General features: G+C 40.3%; 1 protein-coding gene across 3 annotated transcripts in view; it reads left to right on the top strand.

The window, feature by feature from the left end:
• The window catches only part of ST6GALNAC3 (ST6 N-acetylgalactosaminide alpha-2,6-sialyltransferase 3), a 571,422-nt gene that overhangs the window by 196,729 nt on the left and 356,277 nt on the right, over nucleotides 1-18,416 (top strand). The window contains exon 1 of one of the 3 annotated variants that reach the window (XM_030825173.1): nucleotides 4,315-4,357. The exons of the other annotated variants lie outside the window; for them this stretch is intronic. The gene's annotated coding sequence lies outside the window, so the exon portion shown is untranslated. Of the gene's footprint in view, nucleotides 1-4,314; nucleotides 4,358-18,416 lie in introns of those variants that run through there. 3 annotated transcript variants of the gene reach the window in all.

Genomic DNA, 18,416 nt, shown 5'->3' with positions numbered 1-18,416 from the left:
GTCTCCCCGATTCTTGTTGATTTGGCAAGAGACTTCCTTGCTGAGAATTTTGCAGGCTGCGGTATGGGTGTAAAGTGGTTTGCTGTAATGGGACAGCTTCCAGAAGAGAATCCGCTCTCCATTTTGACATGCCAATTCTTGGAGCCAGAAGAATTTATTCTAGGAGGGAGAAAAGAATGATTGATAAGTTCATAATTATTCACAATTATTTATTGAGTACCCACTCTGTGCCAGGTTGTATTTTAGACACTAGGGCTATAGTGACCACTAAGCAAAATGCACAAAAATGCTTGTCTTCAGTGGTCTTATACTTTATTGGGACAAAACAGATCAGAAACAAAACAAAACTCACAACATATAAGAACATTACATAGTATGTGAGAAGGAGACAATTCTATCTGGAAAGTCTAGCAGAGCAAGTGTGATCAAGAGTTCAGAAGAAGGGACTGCTATTTAAAACAGGGAAGTCAGACTAGGTGTCCTTGATTAAGTGATAGTTGAGTGACAGTGACAACATTATTTATGCTTTAGAAAGACTACTCTGGCTGCTTTGGGAAAAGACTGCAGAAAAGCATGGAGACCTGTTAGGAACCCATTGCAAAAGTCCTGGCAGGCAGCTTGGAGCAGGGTGGTGGCAGTAGAGGTGGTGAGAAGAGGTTAGATTTGGGATGTATTTTTTTATTATTATTATACTTTAAGTTTTAGGGTACATGTGCACAATGTGCAGGTTTGTTACATATGTATAAAAGCAGAGCCAATGTGGATTTCCAATAAACTGGACCTTTTAATAAAGCTGAGAGAGACTTTACAGATCATTTAGACCCCTTCCGAGGCCAGGTAGGTAGCACAATGGAGTGAAACTAGCTGCATGACAATAGGGGCTCTTAGAAACAGGGCGCATTGTCTTATTACATTAAAAAAATTAAAGCCGGGCACGGTGGCTCACGCCTGTAATCCCAGCACTTTGGGGTGCTAAGGTGGGTGGATCACGAGGTCAAGAGATTGAGATCATCCTGGCCAACCTGGTGAAATCCCGTCTCTACTAAAAATACAAAAATCAGCTGAGTGTGGTGGTGGGCGCCTGTAGTCCCAGCTACTCGGGAGGCTGAGGCAGGAGAATCACTTGAACCTGGGAGGTCGAGGTTGCAGTGAGCCGAGATCGCGCCACTGCATTTCAGCCTGGGTGACAGGGCAAGACTGTCCCAGAAAAAAAAAAAAAAAATTAAAACACCATTCAAGCCAAATTATATCTGTACAGTCAGCCTATGAACTTCTAAACTACATCCTGTAAGAATCAAACCCATTCTTTTTACAGGTGAGAGATATGGGGTCTTACAAAGTTTATTGACTTGTCCAAAGTCATTAGAGGCAGAATCAGAATCGAAGCCTCAGGCTTCCTCATTTGTAGTTCAGAGTTCATTCATTACATCTGTACTCAAACCATGAACAGCTTTTCCTCCTTGGTGCTGCTCTGAGTGGATGCAACCCATGTAGAATATTCTTTTATTTTCCCACTGGTGCAGCGTGATGGGTCCATTTTATTTTTCTCTTCATCTCTATCATCAGGTGTCATCTTTTAAAACTTGTGAGCCCTTGGCTATCCCAGCCACCCCCAAAGAACACCCTTGGGATTTACTGATTGGCTGTTTGTACTCTAGGAATTGTGAGCAATGAAAGAATAGGCTAACTTAGCCTCCTCCCTAGTTTGGTGGATCACAGCAGAGAGAGGAAGACTAACAAAGAAGGCCTATGTAAAATGGGAACTGAGGGCTATCTTTTGCTTTTGGCATCTTGATGGATGCCTAAGGTGGATCAGTATTTATGTAACATAACAGGGGTACTTTACCTGTGGGGAGAGGAGTGACCACTGAAAACACTGTTCAAAGGGGTCATTCATAGTCGTGCACTTATAATTTTTTTAAAAAATGGCTTTCTTTTCCTATTATAAAAGATGTTGAGAAGATTAGAAAGGACGTTGAGAAGATTAGCTATCCAGGGGAACATTAAGTTGTATTTTCATTTTACATTGTTGACAGAAATAAAAATCTGCATGGATTAAAATTTAAACAGAAAATACTTTTAAAAACTCTAAGGAAATTTAACCAATATTTGTTTTATCTCCAATAGAGAAAGATTTTGAAACTTTAAAAGCAATGAAAAAATAGGAAAAAAAACAAGTAAGATTTATCACATGAAAATTAAAACATGAACCCAGAAAAATATTCACAATAAATATGGAATAAAAGGTTAACAACCTTAATGTGCAAAGTTATATTTTTCTTGGATAAAAATCCCATGGCATCAAATAGAGCTGAGAGGAAGAGCTCACAATTCATGAAAGAGGAAATACAAATATGGCAAGTAAACTTCCAAGAAAAGATAGAACTTCCTAGTAATCAAAGAAGACAAGTTAAACTAAAATGAAAACCATTTTTTTTGTTTGTCAGATTGGTAAAGGTTAAATAAGATTTTTAATACATAAAGTCAGCAAGTTAAGACAGACCTGTTTACATATGCCTGGTATTAACATCACATGGCATATCAGTCTGAAAAGCAATATGGCAACATGCACTGAGAGCCTTAAGATGCTGATATTCATCAATCCATGAATCTCACTTTTGGTAACAATCTAAATATCCACTCGTAAGATGTATAAGTAAGTAAATTTTGCTATAGTTAAGTTATGGAACGATGTATCTGGAAGTTTATTTCCCTCCACGCATACTCTCTGTGCCCCTCCTGTGCTTTCTGGGAGTCTATTGTTAAAAATCTCACTGCTTCATCCAGTGGTAACATGTTTTATGGCCCACAGGTGAGAGTCCCATTTATCACAGAAACTTTGGAGTATACATAAAACTAAAAGAGAGAAAAAGACCAGCCATAGTCACAACATTCGAAATCAAGCATAGTTAATATTTTCATATTTTCCTTTCTCATCTTTGCAAGGTGTGTTCATAGTTCAAGAGAGTTTTGCTTAGGTGTCATCTCTCAATAATAAAAACTTCTCAAACTATGGATCAATTATGCATATGTGCACCTGTGGGTACATTATACATTTGTGTCCTATAATTATATATGATTTATATATGATTATATATGATTATATATAAGCAAGTTTATGTCCTATTAGTCTCTGAACCTTTCCATCACATCTTAAATTTTTAAAGTTTTTATAAAAATTCTAATTTACCCTTTTAAAAACATACCTGCTGTGTGAAGGGATGTTAGAGGACCCAACTCTGTATCTATTTTAACAGCATGGTGGCTTACGGCAAGCATGGGAAATCTTTTATGACTTTGCCCCCAATCTCTCCCAACCTCCTGTAATTCAGGCATTTCACTTTGCTCAACCTTATCTCTGATCAGCCTCCTCACCCATTACTCATCATTTCACATCAGGAATCCACAAGTAAGCAATTCAAGAACCTTGAGTGGAACATGAGTGAAAGCTATTTCTGCAGCCTAAACCCCTTCAATCAATACAAGAATGTCAGCAATTCTAGAGTCTAAACTTATTAAATTCTCATATTATTTTTAAAATGCTAGCCCCAGTCCTCTTTGTCTGATTTCTAATCTCTGAAAGAAACAGTAAATGCAAGCATAGGTATTTTAAAGGGATGGGGTGGAGGGGGGTGCTTTTCCAGGATACTCTCTTATCATTTTCCTGACAAACTTACGTGATTTAACAGTTACTGGTAAAACCTTTCACCAACAGTTTGTTACTGTGACAGCAGAAGCACTCAAATTCAGGGAATGTCGAACTTCATCTTGTGAATTCAGACCTGGCAGAAGACCAGGATTTTCCATCTTCACTAGAAGATGGACAAATGTCACTCTCTGAGACTACAGTAAGTGGAGCCCAGGGTTTTGCTTTGTGTACTGAGTGAGAGAATAATAGTGTGATGTCCCTGAAGACAGAGAAGCTGACTGTGCTCTACGGAGACAGTGTTTTCCAAGATGTGTTAAGTGCAATTCCAGCTTCTCGGCTTTTGATAGATTTTCCTCTAGAAATGTTCATTGCTCGAAGGCATTTAGGAAAAGACTCATTGCAGGACTTTAATATGCTAAGGTGTAATATGAATCAATAAGCACAAGTTGTAGCACACAACATTTAAACCTACATGAGCATGAAACCCTTCTTCAAGGGAGACTAGTGTTTTCCAAGGCCTGCTTTGGGAAATTCTTTGTTGGGCACTTTGCTTATGTAGCAGATTTGAATCTTAGTCCGTAAACTGAGATATGCAAGAAATAGAACATTTCACATTTTTGAAATATTAAACTCTGATTTTAATGTCCCCATCCCTCTCAGGTGGCAGGAAGCTTAACTTTGGCCCTTCTTGGAGCTCTGCACTGACCTGTGAGTACCATGCCAAAATTCTGGTCATTGCTCATCTGTCACACTCGGCTAGTTGCCCCTTAACTCAGACAGTGCCCAGGATCCATCCTAAGGTCTTCCCTCAGGATGCTTCATGGGCAATAATTGAGTCTCTACTGGTGGGGATGGGGTGTAAATCTTTTTTCCTGTTTGCCTTCCTGATTCTCTCTCCCTGTACTCCAAAAGTCTTCCTGAGTATACCTAGCACTAGGTTTTACTGTTTTATTTTCTTAATTGATGGCTAGTATTTAAGAACATTATCTCCCTTCCGTATCATGTATTTTAAATAAGAATATTTACTGTCTTGTATATCTGAATGGGTCACATGTAGTGCAAGCTTCAAGACTGGTTTGATTCAGCAGTTCAACAGTGTCATCAAAGTACTAGTTTCATTCTTCCTTAATGTTTTGTGACTGTGATACGACATTGAATCTGAGATCTATTCCTTTATGAAGGGGAAATAGCTAGCGTTTCCAGGTTTTATATTTGCAACCCACATCTTCCAGTAGAGAGACACAATGGCTTTGGAAAACTTTTCAGAATGTTAAACAATCCTTCTCTTGTAATAGCTTCCATCAAACCTCTACTAACATCTTATTGACCTTCATTGCATCACATAAATTAAAATTATTCTGAAATATTTTATATATGTTTTATATATATATATATATATATATATATAAAACGTGTAAGATATATGAAGAAAAATATAATGCGATTTCATAGCCCCCTTTTAAATTCCTCAGCAATGCCTCCTATATCCCCTGACAGGGGTAACGTTTCTTTGTGTTTATCAATATCTTGCTTTCCTGTATAATTTTACCCTTTATATACACAATCCTAAACAATATATTTTTTAGTGTTGCGTGATTTTAGATTTTGCATTAATGATATCATCTATGTGTATTTCTTCTGCCACTTGCCTTTTTGATTCCACATGATTTGTGAGATTCATCCATGCTGGTGGATGAATCTATTTCTTAATTTGTGCTGTGATATAGTATTCCATTGTGTGATTAAGCCACAGTTTACTTATCTATGTGTTGTTGATAAACTGTTAAGTCAGCTCTAGTTTGGGAGTGTTAGGAATAATGCTGCCAGTCTTCTCTTATACATTGTTGTGCCTGCGTGGAAGGGGTGCCCACATGTACATACATACTTAAGAATGGCATTGCCGAATGAAACCATGAACAGTCTTTAATGTTACTATATAATGCAAAATTATTTTCCAAAATAGAATAATATTTTCAATATAAGTAGAATATAAGAAGTCCTGTTTTTCCATATCTTTGCCAACACTTGGTTTTGTCAGCATTTTAAAAAGTTGTCAAATTGGTGTGTATGAATTTATACTTTACAGTTCAATTTACCTTTTTGGCAAATCAATTAGGCTTAGAATATTTGCATTTTTAATTGATATTTTTATTTCATCTTTTGTGAAATGTCTGTTTATGATTTTTACCCATTTTGATTTTGTGTTGTTTTCACCTTCTTAATGGATTTGTAGAAGTTCTTGTATGTTCTGCTTACTAATCCAGTGTCAGTTATACATGTTGCAATATCTTCTCTCAATCTGCAATGTACATTTTCACTTTTTGAAATAAATTCTTTTAATAAACTAAAAAAATAAGGTGGTCAAATTATCAAACTATTCCTTATGGTTGATATTTTGTTGTTTTATTTTAAAAATTATTTTCTACTCCAACTTCATATATATTTGTGTATGCATATGTGTGTGTGTGTATTTACATATAGGCTTATATAGTTGGGCAATGTGGTACTGATATATTTGGGCAGTGTGGTACTGACACAAAGACAGACCAATGAGACACAATGGAAAGCCCAGAAATGAATCCATGCATATATGTAAATTTGATAGATGATATTACAGATCATTGGGAAAGTGGAAACAATTAATTTCTATATTCAAAAAATAGATGGAATAAGACCCCCTCCTTCATAACAGGTCAATTAAAAACATATGTATATGTTTATATATATATATATATGTGCACACATATTTCTACATGTATGCCTGTATGTACACGAATATACACATATATGTCTTTAACTTAACATGAAGGAGGAGTCTTATTTCATCTATGTTTTAATATGGCTAATAATTGTCTCAGCATCATTTACGTTTCCCAATAATCTGTAATGATATCTCTGTCATCTACCAAATTTCCCTATATGTCTGGATTTATTTCTGGGCTGTCGGTGGTGTGCCTTTGGTCTGTTGTCTTTGAGTCAGTACCATATTGCCACTAGCTTCTATACCTTTACAATAAGCTTTAAGTCTGATTACTCAAGTCTCCTCTCACATTCTCACCCCTAGACCTTATTCTTCAAGAATGTCTTGGTCATTTTTGGCCTTTTGCATTTCTACAGAAATTTTATAATTGGCTTGAAAATTTTTAATATCTTTATTTAATTTCATTAAATTTATAGTTTTGGGGAAGAGTTGGTATCTTTGTAACATTATAATGTTGAATCTTTCTATCTCTATTTCTATCCAAATCTACTTATTTAGATCTTCAGTGTCTTTCGTTGCTATAATAAATGGTATCTTTCAGTATCATGTACTCTCATTATTGCTAGGCATTCTTTTTTTTTTTTTTTTTTAGACGGAGTCTGGCTTTGTCATCCCAGGCTGGAGTGCAGTGGCACGATCTTGGCTCACTGCAAGCTCCACCTCCCAGGTTCACGCCGTTCTCCTGCCTCAGCCTCCCGAGTAGCTGGGACTACAGGCGCCCGCCACCATGCCCAGCTAATTTTTTGTATTTGTAGTAGAAATGGGGTTTCACTGTGTTAGCCAGGATGGTCTCGATCTCCTGACCTCGTGATCTGCCCATCTCGGCCTCCCAAAGTACTGGGATTACAGGCTTCTAGGCATTATGTTTTTTTAATGGACTTCAGTGTCTACAGAATTCAAGAAGAGCCTTTGATAGCTGGTTACCTCTACTTTTTGAGGAAACCAATCCCTGATGCAGAGAATGAAAGAGTTTGTCTATCTGCTTGAACGGAGAAGAAAAGAAAAACAGAAAATGTTGCAATTTGAAAGTAATTTTAGTAAATTTGCCTGCCACACCTACATAATCTTATTTAATCCTCACCACAACGTTCTAAGTTAGGTGTTATTTGTCCTATTTTCATGACAAGGGAAACCAAGGTTTAGGAAAGCTAAGTAATTTACTCAAAGTCACAGAGCAAATGTGTTTATGGTAAAGCCAGGATTTAAAATCAGGTGGATTTCACACCAAAATGGTTCTGTTCATCGCGTAGTACTTTCCCTCGGGCAAGAAGAATGTTCAGAATTTTCTAAGCATTTGAGTTCAATGACCAGAATGGATAATCCTTTCTGTAGACAATTATGTGGCTCTGTCTCCCCTCACTAAGGTCAGCAGACATTTGATACCACTTTATCCATCTCTTCTTGTCACTGTTGCTGGCTGAGGGGGCCACTTGGCTCCCAGGGAGGAGAATTTGCACACCTGAGGAAACAGACAGCAGACAGCACCAACATGCTTCCCTTAGACTGCATTTGGACACACACAACCAGGCAAGGGAACTGAAATTGTAGAGCAGCAGTCTGTTTGGAGTCATTTTAATATTTTCTTAAACAGTCAGTGATGGAAAACTCTGATAACAACTCAAGTGAAAGCTTAGGGCTGCGAAAAGCCTCCTCTGTGGATGTGACTGGAAAGGATTCTCTGCTGAATATGACTTAGATGCCTGAGCCCCGTGTTCTTTGGTAACAAAATTACCGCAAGTCATTCGCCATCTGTGATCCTCAGGGGTGGAATCTTTTGCTGGAAGACACAGTTATTATCAATCAACCTGCGCTAGCCAACAGGCCTCCAGAGCTTCGGGGGTGGGGGGAATGTTGTTATAGAAGAAACGGGAAAGAGGAGCCTTTGTGGGAAAGGATGGTTAGTATTCTTGATGGCTTGTCAGAGGCGGTAGTGGCCATAATCAAGTGAGTGCAGCACTTGAGCTGGTTCAGAGCCGCAGTGCCTGGAGTCATGTCCGCCAGCAGCTGCCGGAGGCGGAAGTGGCATCCATGGTAGCCACTTCCTCAGGAGGGCTCCTCAGGTTTTAGAGCCGGAGCACAACTGTGACTCCTGTACCAGGCACACTGGACCTCAGGAGACTTACGGGAGTCTCCTCAGAATTCACAAAAGAAATATGAAGAGTTAGGAAGAAAGTTTACAAAACTTAGTAGAGATCCTCTTTATAGATGCAACTTGAGAAACAGCACACAGATAGAGGTTACTCCACTGGAGGAGTTCTGTGTTTGTTTTCCTATTATAAAGGGTTCGGGAGAAAGTGGGGTGCTTGCTAACCATTGGTTCTCTCTCCTGTCTTCTCTTCCTTTTCTCTCATCTTGCCCTTTCTCTTTTGCCATTACCCCTTTTCTCATTTTTCGTTCTCTTATTTGTTCTTCTCCCTCCACTTCTCCTTCACCTTTTCTCTCTTGCTTCTTTCTCTGCTTCACTTCATTCTCCCTGTTCTGTCCTCTCTTCCGGTTGCCCCATTCTCCACCCCACCCTTTGCTATGTTCTGAATTAGTGATTGCTTAAGTGGAAAGTTGGAGACAGTTTCAGAAATCCTATTTATTTTAGCTCATCAGTTGTTACTGCTTACTTTTTGTTTGAATATATTTGGGGCATATTCTCAAAAATATGTTGATAATGGAGTACAGAAATTCTGGCGACTGTTACTCTCCAATGTCTCTCTTTTCTTCCTAGAACTAACTACTAGTCCTTTCCAGTTCGGGTAGATGGATTATATTTCTTGCATAGTACTTTCAGCATTTATCATTTTTGGTAAATGAATCCTAATGTGCCACTAGGGAAGCTAAATTCATACCTATTTCAGCTGGGGTGAGCACTGTGACCTTCTGTTACACATACCTATTGCTGCCACCAGAGGCAGATTGAGTTGGATGCACTATGGGTAGAGACAAGGGCTGGTGCTACTTACTTATCAGAAAGGATTCTTGTAAGAATTAAATGAAATAATGGGCATAGAATTTAGAATTAAATAATGTTATGTGCATGGTATGCCACAAAGATTTGGATTCAGACCTCTTTACAAATCTCAGATTCGTCATTTACTAGCATGCAAACTTGGGCAAGTCACTTTATTTTACTTGAACCTTTTCTTTCCTATAAAATGAGGTCAATAAATAATGCTCATTTACAAACTGATCATCGAGGCAAATGAGATAATACATGAAATCTCCTAAAATAGAGTAGATGCTCACTGAATATCGCCTTACTTCCCTCCACCCAACTGTGCATTTATGTATCTGTCAAACATTTATATTATGCTCACTTTATGCCATGCACTGTTCTAAGCGCTTTATAAATTTAACTCTTTAATATCATCATAGTCCTTTGAGTACTTACTATTACTATCTCGTTTTGCAGATTGGTAAGCTGAAGCACAGAGAGGTTTAATAACTTATTTAAAGCCTCATGGATAGTAAGTAGCAGAGCCACTAACTGATATTTTTGTGCGGACACCTTAATTCAAGCTTTTTTCCCCTTTAACTGAAGATATTATTGCCCTGAGATACTACCTTGAAATCGATATAGATTTTTTCTTGAGTTTGCAAATTTTCTCTCTTAGCGGCCTTAGGAAAAAATAACATTAAACCAACACACACTTAATTATGAGTTCATTGTCTGTGTTAATGTAGTAAAGAGGTGAATGAATGTCATAAAATATATTCTCATTTGGTTCCACCCTGAGAGAGCCGTTGGATTGCAACCCCAGTGCTTTTCAGCAGGGAAGCTGGCCAGAGACGCCTGCAGCCTGCTGGGGAGTGTGTGTGGGTAGCTCGTCTAGCAGTGTGCCTGCACTCCTCATCTGCACAGAGCATGCACAGTGTTCAAAGGCACACAGATGGGGACTCAAGTGGGGCCAAGATCACTGGGAAGAGTGTCGGAAAATGAAACCTGGCCAACAGACAGCACCCTTCTGTTTAATCAGAATGCTGGAGCCAGGTCCAGAGAATAATGACTACAAACTGGCTGTGCCTTGGGCCTATTCAGCATCTTGTTCTCATTTTCAAGTGTTTGGTCCTTGGGAAGGTCTCAAACTTGACTTTGCTACTCGATTATGCTGGCCATTGAGAAATTTTCAAGGCAAAGTGAATTCATGTGGCCCGGATTCATTATTATTTAAGATCATTAACACATTTTTAGACCGAATTGGCAGTAAGGAAAGGGAGGAAGGAAACATCTATTGAGGTCATACCAGGTGCTGGGTGCTGTAGTGGGCACTTCTATGCATGTTAGCTCAACTGATGATACTAGAGAAGTGGAAATTACTTCAGATTGTCATGAGAAAGACAAATGGAGAAGGTGGGATGCATGAAAAATAGACTTTTAAAATTCCTAAATCAATGCCTTCAAGTCACCTAAAATGATTAGAAACACTTTATAGTTGTCTTTTATGAGGAGACAAGAATTATATGTGTTCCTTGTTTTTTTCTCCTTCTGCTTGCTGAAGAGTTTTGGTTTCACTTGTCTAGTACTTTTCCTTCCCTTTGTCCTGCCTTGAGAGACTGGTTATATTAAGCTTTTGTGAGGAATTTCAGGTGAGAGGGAATGGAGGAAGAAAAAAGAGACTTAGGGACACATATTCATATCCATGTGTGTATGTGTATTTATGTGACATGTATAATTTTATATATGTGATAAATACATACACATTACAAATGCAATTATGCTATACTTAATCTTTCATGATCTGTTTTAAATCCTTCAAGTTTATTATGAACATCTCCCCATGTCAACATATTTAAAACCACAGTATCATTATTAATATTGCCTAAAACTCTATACTCAGTATATGTCAATACTTGATTATTGGATATTTAGGTAGTTTCCAGTTTTAGTTTTATCAGTAGTGCAGCAGTGACATCTGACCAAAGTGATTTAAAATGGCACCAATTACTGTTTCTCAGGGATCAGCTTTATTGTGATTTTTCTTAAATTAGAGGAATCACCTGTATGTTCAAGCTAATTTTTTAGATTACTAGAAATATTCTTGTAACAATGTCTTATGGAGAACCCACTGTATAAAACCCATAGAAGTGTACTTCCCCGGCCAGATGCGGTGGCTCACACTTGTAATCCCAGCAGTTTGGGAGGCCAAGGCAGGTGGATCACTTGAGGTCAGGAGTTCCAGACCAGCCTGGCCAACATGGTGACACCCCATCTCTACTAAAAAAAAAAAAAATATATATATATATATATATATATATATATATATATCAAAAATTAGTTGGGCCTGGTGGCCGACACCTGTAATCCCAGCTACTTGGGAGGCGGAGGCAGGAGAATTGCTTGAACCCGGGTGGTGGAGGTTGTTGCAGTAAGCTGAGATCAAGATCACACCACTGCATTCCAGCCTGGGCGACAGAGCTAGACTCTCGTCTCGAAAAAAAAAAAAAAAAAAAGTGGTACTTTCCTCCATGGGTTGCCTCCTGCTGTGTCCGGAATCGGTGGGTTCTTGGTCTCACTGACTTCAAGAATGAAGCCGCTGACCCTTGCGGTGAGTGTTACAGCTCTTAAGGCGGCGCACCTGGAGTTGTTCGTGCCTCCCGGTGGGCTCGTGGTCTCTCTGGCTTCAGGAGTGAAGCTGCAAACCTTCGCGGTGTTATAGCTCATAAAAGCAGCATGGACCCAGAGAATGAGCAGTAGCAAGATTTATTGCAGAGCGAAAGAACAAAGCTTCCACAGTGTGGAAGGGGACCCGACCGGGTTGCCAATGCTGGCTCGGGCAGCCTGCTTTTATTCTCTTATCTGGCCCACCCACGTCCTGCTGATTGGTAGAGCCCAGTGGTCTGTTTTGAAAGGGCGCTGATTGGTGCGTTTACCATCCCTGAGCTAGACATAAAAGTTCTTCACGTCCCCATCAGATCAGTTAGATACAGAGTATCCACACAAAGGTTCTCCAAGGCCCCACCAGAGCAGCCAGACACAGAGTGTCGATTGGTGCATCCACAAACCTCGAGCTAGACACAGGGTGCTGATTGGTGTATTTACAATCCCTGGGCTAGACATAAAGGTTCTCCACATCTCCACCAGACTCAGGAGCCCAGCTGGCTTCACTCAGTGGATCCCGCACCAGGACTGCAGGTGGAGCTGCCTGTCAGTCCCGGGCCGTGCGCTCGCACTCCTCAGCCCTTAAGTGGTCGATGGGACTGGGCGCCCTGGAGCAGGGGGCGGCGCTCATCAGGGAGGCTCCGGCCGCACAGGAGCCCATGGAGGGGGTGGGAGGCTGAGGCATGGCGGGCTGCAGATCCCGAGCCCTGCCCCGCGGGAAGGCAGCTAAGGTCCGGTGAGAAATGGAGCGCAGCGCCGGTGGGTCGGCACTGCTGGGGGACCCAGTACACCCTCCGCTGCCGCTGGCCCGGGTGCTAAGCCCCTCATTGCCCGGGGCCGGCAGGGCCTGCCGGCTGCTCCAAGTGCGGGGCCCGCCAAGCCCACGCCCACCCGGAACTCCAGCCCGGCCCTCAAGCGCCGCGCGCAGCCCTGGTTCCGGCTCGCGCCTCTCCCTCCACACTCCCTGCAAGCTGAGGGAGCGGGCTCCCGCCTTGGCCAGCCCAGAAAGGGGTTCCCACAGTGCAGCGGGGGGCTGAAGGGCTCCTCAAGTGCCACCAAAGTGGGAGCCCAGGCAGAGGAGGTGCCGGGAGCAAGCGAGGGCTGTGAGGACTGCCAGCATGCTGTCACCTCTCACTGCCCCTGAACGCCCCCATCGCTCAGTGACCTCTGAGCTTCCACAGTACCCAGGAGTCCTCCAGAACAATGGTAAGGCCACTGAGCTAGGTACTAGCTTTGTTTTGTTTGTTTGTTTGTTTGTTAGTTTCTGTATTATTATTTGTTGATGTTACAGAGTATTGAAAATTTGCTTTTTTTTCTTTAAAAGAAGTAACTATGTTTTCTTTTTTTAAAACAACTCACATTGAGCTTTGATATACTACTTTGTTACCTGAATTGATAATGATTTTTCTTTTTTTCTATAATAGAATCTTTATATTTATATAAACTTAAAACATTCAGGCGCTGTGGTCTAGAGCTCACTGAAAGTGTTATGTATACATGAGCAGGACCCTCAAGAGCCAACCTGTGTTTTTGTCTCATTAACTTGGAGGAAGGCATGAGGGGTCAGGACCTACAATATCACTTGGAAATAAGGAATATAAAGAAAATCTGGCCTGTTTGGTAAAACTATGCTTCTCCATGTCTTGCCCCTTTTGATCTCTTGCCTAAGTTTTGTTTTGAAAGGTTAACACTATTCATCTCGTCCTGACTTTAAATAATCAGATACTTTCCTATGCAACAATGCTCTGTTTTTCCTAAGTTTCCTATTTCTTCGGTGGTTCTGGTGTGGGATGGAGAGTGAATAGAAATACAGGCATCAACCTTAGTGTTTTCATTGCAGTTGTTTTGTTTGTGCCCCTCAAGGTGAACCTTTCTGAATGAGTGTGATCATGTATCTCACATACTTGGTGTTTTTTCTTCAGATGTTGGGATTCAAATTGTTTGGAAATTTCACATGTTGAACCTAACTTAGTGACATCATGTGACCATGCATAAGGGAACCTTTATGGTTATGTTATTAGGAACCTGATGTCTTTGTCATTCATCTGTTTTGTGCCCTGGCTTGTTGGAAGATGAGAATTTTGGGATTGGATCAAACCAATGGAAATGCTGGAGAACTGGGTGAGAAATGCATAGGATGTTAAAAGAACAGACATTTGTGCTTTAAAGTATTACCACTATTAGATTTATAGGTTTAATTTTTTTTCCTCTGGTGTTAAATAAAACAAATTGCTCACAGATCTCTGACACCAGAAGGAAATTAGAAGGTAAATGTATGTTGATAACACAGAAGGATCAGAGAGGGAAATCCACTAGCAAATAAAAGAAAACAGTAAGTACATCATTGTAAGCAAAAACTGACAGAAAGGAAAGTTTGAAGCCAGAAACAGTCAAATAGTTCTTCTAAAAGTAAGAAAATGTTTATGAGGGGCACATTGGACATATTTTCTATTGGGGTCTGGAGAGATAGGCAAATATGAATGAACAGGTGGAATTTAGTTGTTTTCCAAAACTTGACAAAACAAAAAAGGGTATTTTGGGGTCCAATTAGCAACATTAAGATAAATTTTATGTACTGGCTTCCTGGGATTTGTGCCTTCAATTTACAAGTTTTGCTGATAAAGAAGAAAATCAATTTTATTTTATTCTGTTTCCCAGGGAGATAGCAAAAATGCTTGAGGATTTTTTTTTTGCAAGAGGCTTTTTAATTAGGACTATTATAGAAATGAGTTAAACAGCCAAATATCAAACCTGAAACGATCTCCTGAGGTAAGAGTGTGCATGATCATTAGGTTTGGAGGCAAATTATTGTTAAGGATTCTCATATAAGGTTTCTTAGTCTCCACAAGCAAAGGTGATCAAATCCAGTTGAACTTGCTTCACACCATATGCCATTGTCCTTCAGTCCCCCAAGCAGACAAATCAAGCTTGATTACATATGAGATACCAAGGCATCCAGAGAAATGATAGTGGGTGTAATTCATGTCACAATAGGGTGTGGACAGGTGTTTCTGGATACGGAGATGGATGGCCACACAATCCTGCTGCCTTCACCCAGCCAGCTCTCAGCTTAAGAGAGGCAGGAAATGAGGCAGGGAAAGGAAGATCTGAGCCCTTCCTGGAGCTCAGCTGCATCCTGAGGCAGATGTTTAATGGACTAGAAATGATCACATAGAGAATTCCTTGTGTCTAACCTAGAACTAAAGCCTGTGAGAAATAAATAAAAAAAATTTATTTCCATCCTGAAGCTGTAACCAGAAGCTTAGATCTTTGCATTCCAACATAAGAAAGAGACGGGTTACCAACCTAATCTGTGAGAAGTAAAATAATGTGTGAAAAAAATAACATGAGCCCCAGAGTCTAGAGCAGAAGTGGATAAGATGACCTAACCTATAGTCCTCTAAGCTGAGACAACAGTAGGCCAGGCCCCTGATCGGGAGGATGGTGTGTGTGTGTGTGTGTATGTGTGTGTGTAATGTGACTTACCCATTAGGCACCATAGGTACGGTGCCTTAGGACCATCACAGTTTTAGGGCTCCACAAAAATGTTTTAATCTTTTTTAAAATCAAGAATAAAAAAGGAATCTAATAAAAATAATGAATATTAATGAATTCAGCATGGATTATATAAACTTGCCTTATGCCAATGTAGTCCTAAAATATGTTTTCATATTTTTTTTTTTTATAGAGGAAGGTGCTCATGAGGGCAGAAGTGACTAGGGCCAAAAAAGTCATTGTGCAGCTGACAGATTGAATGACCATGAGAGAGACACAGAATGACAACCTCCTGATAGATAGATGCAGAGAGATTGGCAGAGAGGAACAGAGACAGAACAGCAAGAAACAGACACAGGAAGATACATGCAGAGTGAGAAACAGGGACAGAGAGACAGAGGGCTATGAAAACAGACACACACACACACACACACACACACACACACACACACAAAGAGGGAAACAGGCAGACACACCCCCCTGCGCCCCGTCCCCCACCTGGACCCGCCCCACCAACATCCTGACAGATACAGGAAGGCAGAGAGAATGAGACAGATGGAGAGACAGGAAAGACATGCAGAACTAGACTGATAGCCATAGGCTAAGATGTCACAGGGAACATTCTACTGGAAGGAGGCAGCCATCAGCTTGGTCTTACTTGTTTCAGCCTCCCAGGATCAAATAGGTCTGAAGAGTAACAGGCCTTTCCATCCACTTTTTATTTTTAGCCACAGAGGAAACACTAAGAGAGAAGAGGGCAGATGCTTCTGTTTACCAGGATTTTAATTGGCTACCTTTGGAGCCTGTGGGCCTAAGCTATGGCTATTGTCTAGAAGCTTTGGGAGAAAGGTAAAACCACAGTGTAAAATCACAGTGGAAGCTTGGAGCTGAAATGATTATTATGTCTTCTCTAACCTTATACGCAGTAGTGATGTGTTTGTAAGGCCAGTGGTCCAATTTTTTCCTGCAGAGTGAACAAAACAATGGCTCCCCCACTACCTCCACAGAGATGTTTTAACACAGACACATTCTAAACAGCGAACTACATTGGACACTAGTCTCCCATAAATGCTAGAGAGTGGGCCTCCTCCTCGCCTTTATTTTTCCATGTTCCTGGATACATGAGAGTCTCAAGAGGGAGGTTTGATGCCAATCCCTGCCCTTGACCTTGGGCAACGTTCCTCCCCTTTGTGGGTGGAATGAGATGCCATGACTTGTTGCTTATATTCACAAAGTGCGTCACTTATTGATATGAAGCCACTGGCCTCATGGCCATGCCTCAGCCAAACCAGCTGGGAATTGTGAAGATTGGTTTGAGGCAGGAAGTGTCCTGGCTCTAGATCTAGGACAGCTGCTTTGATTGTGGGTGCACCAGGAAAGTGGGACAATTGAAGCCTGAAGACCTTGTCATTTAATTGAAAGTCACAGAGTTCCTTTTCACCTGTATTGTCTCTGGAAAACTGGAGAGAGATGATCTATACAAGACCCAGTAAGATACACACCATTTCAAATGCCCTACAAGAAGTCATAGTGAAATGAAATAATTTACAACAAAAGGTGTATGTTCTTCAATCTGCTCTGAATTCTGGACTTCTGATCTTGCCAGAGATAGTTGTTAGAATAAATTGATAATAATTTTTTTAGAAAGAAAGTTTTAAAACTAGAACTAGCTCAGCCTTCCCTTCGTTCAAGGTTGGATAAGCAGTAGTCAGTGAGAACTTGGGAAAACAGTTTTGAAGAGGAACTGCGTTCACATGACCTTAGTCATGAAAATCATTTTTAGGTGAAGTGATTTCTCATTTTGCACAAATGATTATAGAGTGTGTCTGTTTGTGAATTTGGTCATAATTGCTGCCCAACATCATTATGGCGATAATTTGTTTAGCTAAGAGAATAAGGGCAGTTGAAGTTATTTTTAAGTTTGCATTTTGTCAGTTGTAGGTTTTCATTTTTTTTTTTTTTTTTTTTTTTTGCATTTGATGGCACCAGCTGAGTGTGGGATGGTGCACAAATCCCCTCAGAAATGGAGTTATTTGGTCACGGTAAACTGAAGCCTCTCCCCAACTGCCAAGATAACAGCAATTACTTTGGATTCATTTTAGTAGGTGTGAAAAGCTCATCTGTTTAAAAGATGAGTACTCTGGTTTATATAGGATCCTCTGGTAGCAGCAGGTTAATTAAAGAATGATTCTATCATCTCTAGCCCAAATCACAGGCATTATAAAAGCCAGCCTGCTTTATGACTGTCATGTGAGAAATGTGCACACTGATACCCCAGAGTTTGAGCAATTGTTAAAAGTTAGTCCATTGGGTGGGTTTGTTCTTCACATTATCTAGAGCATCTGCCAGTTTCTTCTTTCTTGATTATATGCACCTTTGCAAACAATAGTACACTTAGCAACACTCTTCTAAGTGTGCCACATTTAATCTGGGGTGAGAATACAGCTTTAATTCCGTTTTACAGATGAAGAAATGGAGGCACAAAGTTGTTAAGTACCTTTGTCCAAGGTCCTAAAGTTTGTGAGCAGCAGAAGGAGTTTAGCAATCAGCCTGCCTTGGGAGCCATGTGCCTATTACCTACAATTCACTGCCCAGCTGAGAAGTAGCATGGGAGATCACAGCTCCCACTCATCTTTGAGATACTGATTCATTATTTTGACTAAGAGGCCAGACTCTTCTGCTTACCAGGATTTTAATTGGCTACCTTAGGAGTCTGTGGGCCTAAGGTATGACTGTTGTCTAGAAGCTTTGGGAGAAAGGTAAAATCACTGTAAAATCACAGCAGAAGCTTGGTGCTGAAATGATTATTGTATCTTCTCCAATGTTATACCCAGTAACGATGTGTTTGTAAGTCCAGTGGTCCAATTTTTTCTTGCAGAGTGAAAAAAATAATGGCTCCCCCACTACCTTGATATGGATGTTTT

This window comes from Nomascus leucogenys, chromosome 12 (genome assembly GCF_006542625.1).
Source record: "Nomascus leucogenys isolate Asia chromosome 12, Asia_NLE_v1, whole genome shotgun sequence".
NCBI lineage: Eukaryota > Metazoa > Chordata > Mammalia > Primates > Hylobatidae > Nomascus > Nomascus leucogenys.
The sequence above is the reverse complement of the archived record's forward strand: the minus strand, read 5'-3'. Positions and strand labels throughout refer to the sequence as shown.